Below are 12,636 nucleotides of genomic sequence, written 5' to 3' on the forward strand. Positions count from 1 at the left end.
CACTTTGGAAGATAAAGGCAGGAGAATCACTTGAGCCCAGGAGTTCAAGACCAGCCTGGACAACATAGCAAGACCCTGTCTCTACAAAAAAAGTTTTAAAAATTAGTTGGACATGATGATGCAGGCCTGTAGTCCCAGTTCCTCAGGAGACTGAGAAGGGTGAATCTCTTCAGCCCAGGAAAACGAGACTACGGTGAGTTGCGGTTGTACTACAGCACTCCAGTCTGGGTGACAGAGTGAGAACCTGACAGAGAGAGAGAGAGAGAGAAAGAAAAGAAAAAGTTCTGGAAATTACAAATATGATTGCCCAAATTAAAAATCTAACCAGAGGAAAAGCTTTAAAACATTTATCTGGATGTAGCACAAAATGACTAAAAAAATGGAAAATATGAAATAAATGTTAAGAGATGGAGGATCAATTCATTCAATATTTGTCTAACAGACATTCCAGAAAGAGAACAGAGAAAATGGAGGAGACGAAATAATCAAGAAGGATCTAAGATTCTATTTGATCGAGAAAACATTTCAAGCAGAGAAAAAGGTCTGTACAAGTGTCCTCACCTTGGTTGCACACTGGAATCACCTGAGGGGCTTTTAAATCACACTCCTGCTTCCAGCCAAGATAGAGGAATGGGATCAAATTCACCCTCCTGCCTGAAACAATTACCACCACCACCACAGCAACATGGAACAACAATGTTCAAAACACAGTGCATCGAGCAATGACAGACTATAATGAATGCAATGAAATCTCAGAGAGAGCCGGGCTTGGTAGCTCAGCCTGTAATCCCAGCACTTTGGGAGGCTGAGGTGAGTGGATTGCCTGAGCCTGCGGCTTCGAGACCTGCCTGGGCAACTTGGCGAGACCTGTCTCTACAATAAATCAAAAAATCAGCCGGGCGTGGTAGCCCACGCCTGTAGTTCCAGCTACTTGGAAGGCTGAGGCGGAAGGATCGCCGGAGCCCAGCAGGTGGAGGCTGCAGTGACCGGGAGCGGCCACTGCACTCCAGTCTGGGTGACAGAGTGAGACTGCAATGCAAAAAAAAAAAAAGAAATCTCAGAGAGAAAGAATAAAAACATGGTTTGTTCTTTTAGGATTGTTGAGCTTATTGCTTTGAGAGTTTCCAAACTGGCTGAGTGCTGGGGCTCACGCCTATAATCCCGGCACTTTAGGAGACTGAGGTGAAAGGATTGCCTGAGCCCAGGGGTTCAAGACCAGCCTGGGCAACTTGGCAAGACCTCATCTCTATAATAAATCAAAAAATTAGATGGCATGGTGGTGCACACCTATAATTCCAGCTACTAGGAAGGCAGAGGCGGAAGGATCGCCAGAGCTCAGCAGATCAATGTTGGGTTGATGGTGAGCGTACCACTGCACTCCAGCCTAGGTGACAGAGTGAGTCTCTGACTCAAAGAGAAGAGGAAGAGGAGAAGGAGGGGAAGGAGGAGGGGGAGGAGGAGAAGGAGAAAAGAGAGGGAGAGAGTTTCAAAACTATGGGGCAGGGGCGGGGAGGTGAAGTAGAGCCCAGAGCACTCTCTGAGTTGAGGAAATGAAGCAGATAGTCCTAGAAGACCACAGCAGCTAGAGTTTAGAAACAGCACATTAGACCACCCCTTCGGGTCCCCTCCCACTGTGGGAGCTTTTCTGTCCTCTCGATAAATCCTGCTTTCTCGCTTAAAAAAAGAAAAAAGCAAACAGCACATCAGAGAAGAGACAGCTGCAGGGAGAGAGAGCCCGAGCCCCAGAGAACTTCAGAGGATGCATCTCAAGTATTCAGCAAAGAACTAATCAGCACGTGTGTGAGGAAACCACCCAAGGCCAGGGAAAGAGCCATCTGAAGGGATTAGAGGGAACAGTGCCCAGGACTTGCACAAGGCCAGGGCCTGGGCGTTTTCCTATCAGCCAGACTGGAAAAATTTATAATTCAAAAGGCATTGGGTAGAGGACTCAGAAAGGTCTTGTCTCAGAAGTGGGAAATAATTAAACCTAGACTGAGCACTGCTCTGGGCCTGCCTAACAAATCGTAAAGATTAAACAAATACCTGATGTTCAAGATAAAATTTACAGTGTTTGGCAAGCAATCAATGATTGCCAGACATTAGGAAAAAATTAACAGAGTGAAGAGACAAGTTACAGATTGAGAGAAAATATTTGCAAGCAATACATCTGATCCAAAATATATAAGGAACTTGAAAAATTCAGGAGTAGGCCAGGGGCGGTGGCTCAGCCTGTAACACCAGCACTTTGGGAGGCCAAGACAAGAGAATTGCCTGAGCCTGAGGGCTTGAGGCCAGCCTGGGCAACTTGGTGAGACTTCATTTCTACAGTAAACCAAAAACATGGTAGTGTGTGCCTATAGTTCCAGCTACTTGGAAGGCTGAGGTAGAAGGATTGCCTAAGCCCAGCAGGTTGAGGCTGCGGCGGCTGTGAGCGTGCCACCACGCTCCAGCCTGGGTGACAGAGTGAGACTCCAACTAAAAAAAAAAAAAAAAAAAAAGACATACAAATGGACAGCAGATACATGAAAAAAATGTTCAGCATCCCTAATCATCAGGGAAATGCGAATTAAAATCACAATGAGATATCCTATCAGAATGGCTATTTTGAAAAGACAAAAGATAACAAGTGTTGGCAAGGATGTTTGGAAAAAAGGGAACACTTGCACACTGTTAATGTCATGCAATTTAGTGCAGCCATTATGGAAAACTATATGGAGGTTCCTGAAAAAACTAAAATAGAACTGCCATATGAACCTGCAATCCCATTTCTGGGTATGTAGCCGAAGGAATTGAAATCAGCATATCGGCCTGGGCATGGTGCTCACACCTATAATCCCAGCACTTTGGGAGGCTGAGGTGAGAGGACTGCCTGAGCCCATGGGTACAAGACCAGCCTGGACAACATGGTAAGACCTCATCTCTACAATAAATCAAAAAATTAGCCAGGCATGGTGGTGCCTGCCTATAGTTCCAGCTACTTGGAAGGGAGGCGGAAGGATCGCCTGAGTCCTGTAGGTCGAGCAGCAGTGGCTGTGACTGTGCCACTGGGCAACAGAGTAAGACTCTAACTCAAAAAAAGAAAGAAAGAAAGAAAGAAAGAAAAGTAAAGAAATCAGCATATCAGAGAGAGACCTGCACTCCCAGGTTCATTGCAGCATTATTTACAATAGCCAAGTTATGAAATCTACCTAATGTCCATCAACAGATGACTAGCTGAAGAAATGTGGTATATATACACAACAGAATGCTGTTCATTCTTTAAAAAGAAGGAAATTCTATGATCTGTAACAACATAAATTCACATGGAAGACATTATGCTGAGTGAAATAAGCCAGGAACAGAAAGACTGCATGTTCTCAATTACATGTGGAATCTAAAATAATTGAACTCATAGAAGCAGAGAGTAGAATGGTAGTTACCAGGAGCTGGAAGTCAGGGGAAATGAGGAGATGCTGGTCAAGTTGCAGTTAGGAGGAATAAATTATACATTTTAGGGTGATTAATATGTTGATTATCTTGATTCAATTATTCTACACTGTATACATATATTATAACATCACTTTTTATCCCATAATCATATATAATTATAATTTGCAAAAATGTTTTAAATTAGACTTTGAAGATCAACTTCAATGGCAAAAAAAAAAAAATTTTTTTTAACCCAAAAGAATGACTGGTTTAAAAGCTTCTCTGTCCCCCCACAAAATTACTCGGCATGCAATAAGGCAGGAAAACATGGCCCATAATGAGAATAGTCAGTTAGTTGAAACCTACCCAGAACTGACACATATGTTAGAATGAGCAGAGAAGGAAATCAAACAATCACTGAAACTGTATTTCGGTTGCACATGGTCCTGGACGTGCGCTTTGTGTCTGTGCACCACGCTCGGCAAGGAATGGTGATGTCTTAGTTCTTCCTGCCGACTTCTTTGTTTCTCGCCAACTGAGACAGAGCCATGAGAAATATGAGTTGGCGTGAAAGATCCACACATAGGCCCATAAGAAGAAATATATAGAGGTTTTTCAGCAGGCTGGGCCTGAGGCTGCTCAGCAGCCCAGTCAGGAAGAGCCTCCAGGAGAGAGGCCACCACCTCCAAGTCAGGATGTTATACCTGGATAGGAGAGAGAAGATGAGGGAGCATCTGAGATTCAAGGGCCTGGCCTGGAAGCTGATTCCCATGAACTGTCTCAGCCAAAGACTGGGGGTACAAGTGAAAATGGATCTGCCGTCAAGGAGTAGACTCTAACAAAGCTAGAGCCCCTTAAACTGCCAGAAGCAGATGGAGGGCAATCCCACAGGATTAAAGGAAGACAATGTAAAATAATACAGACTGTTTTTGTATTGGCTGTTGGGCTTAAAGAGATCTCAATAAAGTTTTACAAATTTCTCCCAAAAAACCCACTGTATTTCATATGTTAAAAAAAGTTAAGTAGAGCCTGGCTCGGTGGCTCAGCCTGTAATCCCACGCCTTTGGGAGGCTGAGGTGAGTAGATTGCCTGAGCCCGTGGGTTCGAGACCCGCCTGGGCAGTGAGACCTCATCTCTACAATAAATCAAAAAATCAGCTGGGCGTGGTAGCGTATGCCTGTAGTTCCGGCTACTTGGAAGGCTGAGGTGGAAGGATGGCCGGAGCCCAGCAGGTTGAGGCTGCAGTGGCCGGGAGCGGCCGCGGCACTCCAGTCTGGGCAACAGAGTGAGACTCCAACTCAAAAAAAAAAAGTTAAGTAGAAACGCAGAGATATAAAAAAGGCTTCAGTCAAACTTCTAGAAATGAAAACTATAATGTCAGGGATTTAAAAAAAACAAACAGCCAAGCACCATGACTCACGCCTGTAATCCCAACACTTTGGGAGGCAGAAGCTAGAGGACTGCCTGAGTCCAGAGGTTCGAGAACAGCCTGGGCAACTCGGTGAGACCTTGTGTCTACAATAAATAAAAAAAATTAGCTGTGAGCTGGGCTTGGTGGCTCAGCCTGTAATCCTGTGCCTTTGGGAGACTGAGGTGAGTGGATTGCCTGAGCCCGCGGGTTCAAGACCTGCCTGGGCAGGCGAGACCTCATCTCTACAATTAAAAAAAAAAAAAAAAAATTAGCTGTGCATGGTGGTGGCACACCATGTAGTTCCAGCTACTCGGAAGGCTGAGGGAGAAGGATAGCCTTATCCCAGCAGGTCAAGGCTGCAGTGGCCATGAGCATGCCACTGCACTCCATCCAACCTGGGCCATAATGAGACTCCAACTCAAAAAAAAAAAAAAAATCACTAAGTGGAATTGATAGTAGATTAGAAGTAAGGATTACTGAAGTGAAAGGCACAGCAATAGAAGTCATCTAAAATGAAACACAGAAAGAAACAACTTTAAAAAATGAGCTGTGGAACAACTTCAGGCAGTCTAATATGTGAGTAATTGGATAGAGTCAAAGGAGAAGAGAGAGAAAGGGACATAGAAAAAAATACTTTAGTGACTAATGACTTTCAGTCTCCAAATTTGATTACAATTATAAACACACACATGCAAGACGTGTGCACATCCAAAAAACTACACAAGAAACTGTACCAAGGTATATCATAATCAAGTTGCTCAAAACCAGTGATAAAGTAAAAATCTTTAAAATAGCTCAACATCTCTAATCATCAGAGAAATGCAAATCAAAACCACAATGAGAGATCACCTCACATCCGTTAGGATGGTAATAATGAAAAAGATAAGAAGTGTTAGCCAACCTGGACAACACAGGGAGTCTTCGTCTCTATTTTAAAAAATTTTAAAAATAAGCCAGGTACAGTGGCATGGGCTGTAGGATCACCTGAGCCCAGGAGTTCTAGGCTGCCCTGAACCAGCCTGGGCAATAGCATGAGACCCCAACTCAAAAAAAAAAAAAAGTGTTAGCAAGAATGTGGAGAAATTGGAACCTTTGTGCATGACCTTTGTGCATTGCTAGTAGGAATATAAATGGTACAGACACTATAGGAAACAGTATGGAAGTTCCTCAAAAAATAAAAATAAAACTACCATATGATCCAGCAATTCTACTTCTGGGTATTTGTCCAAAGGAATTGAAAGCAGGATCTCAAAGAGATATTTCCACACCCATGTTCATATAAACACTGTTCACAATAGCCAAGAAGTGGAAGAAATATCCATCGATGGATTAATGAATAAACCAAATGTGGGGCCTACTTACAATGGAACATTATTCAGCGTTATAAAGGAAAGAAATCCTGATACATGCTACAACATGGCTAAAACTTGGGATATTATCCTAACTGATATGTCATTATCACTTATACAAAGAATGTAAGGTAGTCAAACTGATAATACACAATGGCTGAGGGGAAGTGGGAAAGGGGAATTATTTAATGGGTGTAAATTTGCAAGGTGAAAAAACTCTGGAGATCTGTTTCACAACAATGTGAATTTACTTAACACTACTAACTGTACACTAAAAACGGCTAAAGTCAGGCATAGTGCACACTCCTATAGTCCTAGCCACTTGGGAGGCTGAGGCGAGAGGATCACTTGAGCCCAGGAGTTCGAGACCAACCTAGGCAACATAATGAAACCCCCAGCTCTAAAAAATAAAAGAAGGCTATGAAAGTAGATTATTGTTTGCCAGGGACTGGGAGGCGGGGGATGGGGAACAGGCAGTGACTGTTAGTGGGTACAGCGTTTCTTCTGGGCGTGATTAAAATGTTCTGGAACTAGACAGAAGTGCTGGTTGCACAACTTTGTGAATATACTTTAAAAAACCACTTTATATACTTTAAAAAGATGCAGTTCATGGTATACAAATTAAATCCCAATGTAAGAAAAGGATACCGAACAAGGATATGGATGACATTACATTTCTTGATGGCAACAATGCAAGTGAGAGGTCAGTAAAGTCACATCCTTAAGTACTGGAAGAAAAAAAAAAAAAAGTCAACCTGGAATTCTATACCCAGCAAAAAGGTCTTGTAAAAATGAAGGCAAAAAATAAGTCGGTGCAGTGGAGTAGTCTGTAGTCCCAACTATGCAGGAGACTGAGGCGGGAGGACTGCTAGAGCCCAGGAGTTCAAGGCCAACTGGAGGCAACATAGCTATACTCCATCTCTAATAAAAGAGAGAAGCCAGGCTCGGTGGCTCAGCCTGTAATCCCGCGCCTTTGGGAGCCTGAGGTGAGTGGATTGCCTGAGTCCGCGGGTTCGTGACTCGCCTGGGCAACTTGGCGAGACCTCATCTCTACAATAAATCAAAATTAGCCGAGCGTGGTAGCGCGCGCCTGTAGTTTCAGCTACTTGGAAGGCTGAGGCGGAAGGATCGCCGGAGCCCAGCAGGTCGAGGCTGCAGTGGCCGGGAGCGGCCACTGTACTCCAGTCTGGGTGACAGAGTGAGACTCCAACTCAAAAACAAAAAAAAAAAAAAGAGAGAGGAAGAGAAAAGAGAGACATTTTCAAATATACAAAAGCTAAACCAGCAACTCACATCATAAAAAAAATGCCAAAGGACAGTCTTCAGACAGCAGAAAAATGGTACTAGAAGGAAATCTTGATCTACACAAAGGAATGAAGAGCACTGAAAACAGGAATTGTAAGGATAAATATGTATAATTGATGTGTTATTTGTAAACACCTTTATTTTTTTTTTTTTGAGTTGGAGTCTCGCCCAGGCTGGATGGCAGTGGCACGCTCCAAGCCACCACAGCTTTGTCCTGCTGGGCTTAGGCAATCCTTCCACCTCAGCCTTCCAAGTAGCTGGAACTACAGACGCCTGCCACCACACCCGGCATGAGCCACTATACCCAGCCACAACACATAGAGACAAGATCTCACCATGTTGCCCAGGCTTGTCTTGAACCCGAAGGCTCAGGCAATCCTCTCGCCTCGGCCTCCCGAAGTGCTGGGATTACAGGCTTGAGGCACTGCACCCGGGTTGCCATTTATATTTTATTTGTCCCATCTGTTCTTTGTTTCCTTTTTCTGCCTTCTTTTGGAAATTATTTTTTAATGTTTTTGTTTTTCCTCTTTTTTTTAAATTATAGAGATAGAGTCTCACTATGTTGCCCAAGCTGGTCTCAAACTCCTGGCCTCAAGCAGTCCTTCCACTTTGACATCCTGAAGTGCTGGGATTACAGGTATAAGCCACCATGCCCAGCCAATGTTTTTCCTCTCTCCCTCTCTCTTTCTCTCTCTCTGGTTTATTAGCTATAACTCTTTGTTTTTTAAATGGCATTTGTCATTAACTTATCTCTGTCTACCTTTGAGGATATTATGCCACATCATAGATAGTATTTAAAAAAAACCCTAGGTCCAGCTACTTGGAAGGCTGAGGCGGAAGGATCACCTGAGCCCAGCAGGTCCAGGCTGCAGTGGCCGTGAGCATGCCACTGCACTCTAGCCTGGGCAATGGAGTGAGACTGCAACTCAAAAAAAAAACCTTTATGATTATCACTTTCATTTCTCCTATCCTTTGTGCTATTATTGTCATACATTTTACTTTTATATTTGTTCTAAACCTTACAACACTTTTTTTTTTTTTTTTGAGTCGGTGTCTCACTCTGTCTCCCAGAAAATAGGAATTGTACAGTGGCACAATCACGGCCCACTGCAGCCTCAACCTCCTGGGCTCAGGCGATCCTTCTGCCTCAGTCTCCTGAGTAGCTGGGGCTACAAGTGTGCACCGTCACACCTGGCTAATTTTTAATTTTTTTTGTAGAGACAAAATCTTGCTATGTTGTCCAGGCTAGTCTCAGACTCCTAGGCTCTAACAAGCTTCCCACCTTGGCCTCCAAAAGTGCTGTGATCGATGCTGCAGTGGCCGTGAGCATGCCACTGCACTCCAGCCTAGGCAACAGAGTGAGAATCTGACTCAAAAAAAAAAAAGAAAAGAAAAGAATAGAAAAATACAAATCAAAACCACCAAGAGATACCCACTAGAATTGCTATAATCAAAACGACAGACAATACCAAGTATTGGCGAAAACAATATTGGAGAAACGTAAACCCTTGTGCATTGCTGGCTGGAATATAAAACACTGCAGCAGCTTTTGAAAAACAGTTTAGCTGGGTTCGGTGGCTCAGCCTGTAATCCCGCACTTTGAGAGCTGAGGTGAGTGGATTGCCTGAGCCCAAGGGTTCGAGACCCACCTGGGCAACTTGGTGAGCCCTTCATCTCCACAATAAATCAAAAAATAAGCCGGGCATGGTAGTGCATGCCTGTAGTTCCGGCTACTTGGATACTTGGAAGGCTGAGGCGGAGGGATCCCCTGAGCCTAGTAGGTCGATGCTGAGGTGACCGTGAGTGTGCCAGTGCACTCCAGCCTGGGGGACAGAGTGAGACTCCAACTCAAAAAAAAAAAGAGTTAAATGTGACTTTTAAATTCTATTCCTAGTATATTCCTAAGTGAAATTTAAAATGTATGTTTACACAAAAGCCTGTACATGAATTTTCATAGCAGCATACTTCATAATAGCCAAAATGTGGAAACACACACACCTATAAATTGATAAATAGGTAAGTGAAATATGGTATATCCATACAATGGAATATTATTCAGCCGTTAAAAGGAATAAAGTACTGATGCATGCTACAACATGATGATTCTTGAAAACATACTAAGTGGAAGAAGCCAGATACAAAAGGCTACACACTGTATGATTCTATTGATATGAAATATCCAGAATAGGAAAATCTATAGAGGCAGAAAGTAGAATAATGGCTACTATTGACTGAGGGGAGGGACATATGGACAGTGACAAATGGGGGGATTCCTTGAGGGGCTATTAATATGTTCTTTTTTTTTAAGGGGCCTCACTCTGTTCCCAGACTGGAATGCAGTGGCACCATTATAGCTCATGGCAGCCTCGAACTCCTGGGCTCAAGTGATCCTCCTACCTCAGCCTCCCAAGTAGCTGGGACTACTGGCTCATACCACCATGCCTAGCTGGAGTTATTAAAATGTTCTGAAATTACACAGTAGTGGTGGTTGCACAAATCTATGACTATACTAAAAAAACACTAAACTGAACACTTTAAAGGGGTGAATTATAACACATTAAGAAAAAAAGATTCAATCTATTATTTAAAGTTATAATGATAACTAGTAGAAAGACTACCAATAATAATATCACTAACAAAAACAAAGAAGAAAAAGTGTGAGTGAGATAGATTCTTTGTCCTTCACATCAGGGGTCAATAGTGCTTAAGCTGTAAGTGATCACCTTTTCAATTTAAGAGACTGCTGCCAGAATTAAAAACACAACTCCTTAAAATTGGCTACCTCACCAGACACAGTGTCTCACACCTGTAATCCCAACAGTTTGGGAGGCTGAGACAGAAGGATTGCTTGAGCCCAGGAGTTCAAGAGCAATCTAGGCAACGTAGCAAGACTTCATCTCTGCAAAAAATAAAAATAAAAAAATTAGCTGGGCGTGGTGGCACGTGCCTGTAGTCCTAGCTACTCAGGAGACTGAGATGGAATGGAAGGATTGCCTGAGCCCAAGAGGTCGAGCCTGCTGTGAGCTGTGATGGTACCACTGCACTCCATCCTGGGTGACAGAGTGAGATGCCGACTTGGAAAAAAAAAAAAAAAAAGACTACTTCAGGGGTGTGGTAGTGAATGGAGAATTTTTCATTTTATACCCTGATAACTACATTAACAAATGAAAAAGAAAGAGGGAGGATAAGTCAACTGTATTAGAAAATTAATGGATAGACTATTTTTGGTTCTGTTTTAATTATTGTACACAGAGCACTGAATTGTTGACTCAGATAGGTCATGTAAATAGTTCTTTTGCATCTTCTATGGTTTCCTCAATAGTTTTTTTCATTCATTAGAATTAATTAGATTGAAATTTAGTCCTTGAAATCTTACATTCATTTGGGTAGTTATTATACCAATAATATAAAAGTGTATTGACTATAATTATCCTCCTAAAAGGCTGTCAAATCTAAGTGAATTCCCCTTCTGGCTTATAACATATCAAGAAAACAAAGCAGATCATGCAAATATTAAATATTAATTAAATATTTTTTGCTTTTCCCCCTTTTTTAAAGTATGGAAAGCATAATCTATAGCTTTTTTTTTTTTTTTTAGTTGGAGTCTCACTGTTACCCAGGCTGGAGTGCAGGGCTCCAGTGAGCCTTCTGCCTCAGCCTTCCAAGAAGCTGGAACTACAGGCACACGCCACCACGCCCGGCTAATTTTTTTGATTTATTGTAGAGATGTGGTCTCGCCAAACTTCCCAGGCTGGTCTCAAACCCATGGGCTCAGGCAATCCTCTCACCTTGGCCTCCCAAAAGGGTGGGATTATAGATGTGAGCCACAGCACCCAGGCCATATCTAATTTTTAAGAAGACCAGGCACAGTGGTTTATGCCTGTAATCCTAGCACTTTGAGAGCCTGAGGTAGGAGGATTGCTGGAGTCCCGGAGTTCAAGACCAACCTGGATGACATAGGAAGACCACATCTCTGCCACAAAAAAAAAAAAACAACAACCAAGGTGTGGCACACACCTGCAGATAACTTGAGCCCAGGAGGTCGAGCCTGCAGTGAGCCAAGATGGTGACACTGCACTCCAGCCTGGATGACAGAGTAAGACCCTGTCCCCCTCTAAAAAAAAGAAAGAGAGAAATCAGTATTGTCCTTTATACATTAATGTATTATTCCAACAAAGATGATTGCTTTTTCCTTTGATTAAAAAGTATTCATTCACTGTTATTCCTACAGCTTAAAAAAAAAAAAAGCATCCAAAATTTTGAATGTAACAAAGAGAAATGGCTCTTTGTTGATGCCATCTAAGGCTCCTGAACCTTTTAGCTGAAGAGAAGAACTGGAAGAGAAGATAGAGGTTACCTGGGCCGGGCACAGTGGCTCATGCCTGTAATTCCAGCACTTTGGTATGCCGAGGCAAGAGGACTCCCTGAGCTCAGGAGTTCAAGACCAGCCTGAGCAACATGGCAAGAGCTTGTCTCTACAATAAATCAAAAAATTAGCCGGGCGTGGTGGTGTACGCTTGTAGTTCCTGCTAATTGGAAGGCTGAGATGGAAGGATCACCTGAGTCCAGCAGGTCGAGGCTGCAGTGGCCGTGAGCGTGCCACTGCCCTCCAGCCTGGGCAACAGAGTGAGACTCCAACTCAAAAAATAAATGTATGATGATAAATTAAAGATTTTAAATGAAACCTTTAGACCGGATGCAGTGGCTCAAGCCTGTAATCCCAGAACTTTGGGAGGCGGAGGCTAGAGGATTGCCTGAGTTCAGGGGTTCAAGACCAGCCTGGGCAACTTGGAGAGATCTCGTCTCTACAACAAATCAAAAAATACTCTCTTCCTCTGCACTGCCTACTAAGGTGGCAGCCATCTTCCACCTGGCATCATGGCTGCCCTCAGACCCTTGGTGAAATCCAAGATTGTCAAAAAGAGGATCAAGAAGTTCATCCGGCACCAGTCAGACTGTTATGTCAAGATTAAGCGTAACTGGTGGAAGCCCAGAGGTATTGACAACAGGGTGTGCAGAAGATTCAAGGGCCAGATCTTGATGCCCAACATTGGTTACAGGAGCAACAAGAAAACAAAACACAAGCTGCTGAGTGGCTTCTGGAAGTTCCTGGTCCACAATGTCAAGGAGCTGGAAGTGCTGCTGATGTGCAACAAATCTTAT

The 12,636-nt window shown here is 43.2% G+C and overlaps 1 pseudogene across 1 annotated transcript; it reads left to right on the forward strand.

Annotated features, from left to right (window-relative positions):
* The first annotated feature begins 12,320 nt into the window (after positions 1-12,320).
* Positions 12,321-12,633, forward strand: LOC103270195 (annotated as a pseudogene). Its single transcript, XR_504948.1, has one exon. The product of XR_504948.1 is annotated as a 60S ribosomal protein L32 pseudogene (transcript).
* Positions 12,634-12,636: the final 3 nt, after the last annotated feature.

Source organism: Carlito syrichta, unplaced genomic scaffold, assembly GCF_000164805.1.
Source record: "Carlito syrichta isolate Samal-C Ts95f unplaced genomic scaffold, Tarsius_syrichta-2.0.1 Scaffold107890, whole genome shotgun sequence".
In the NCBI taxonomy this organism is placed as follows: Eukaryota; Metazoa; Chordata; class Mammalia; order Primates; family Tarsiidae; genus Carlito; species Carlito syrichta.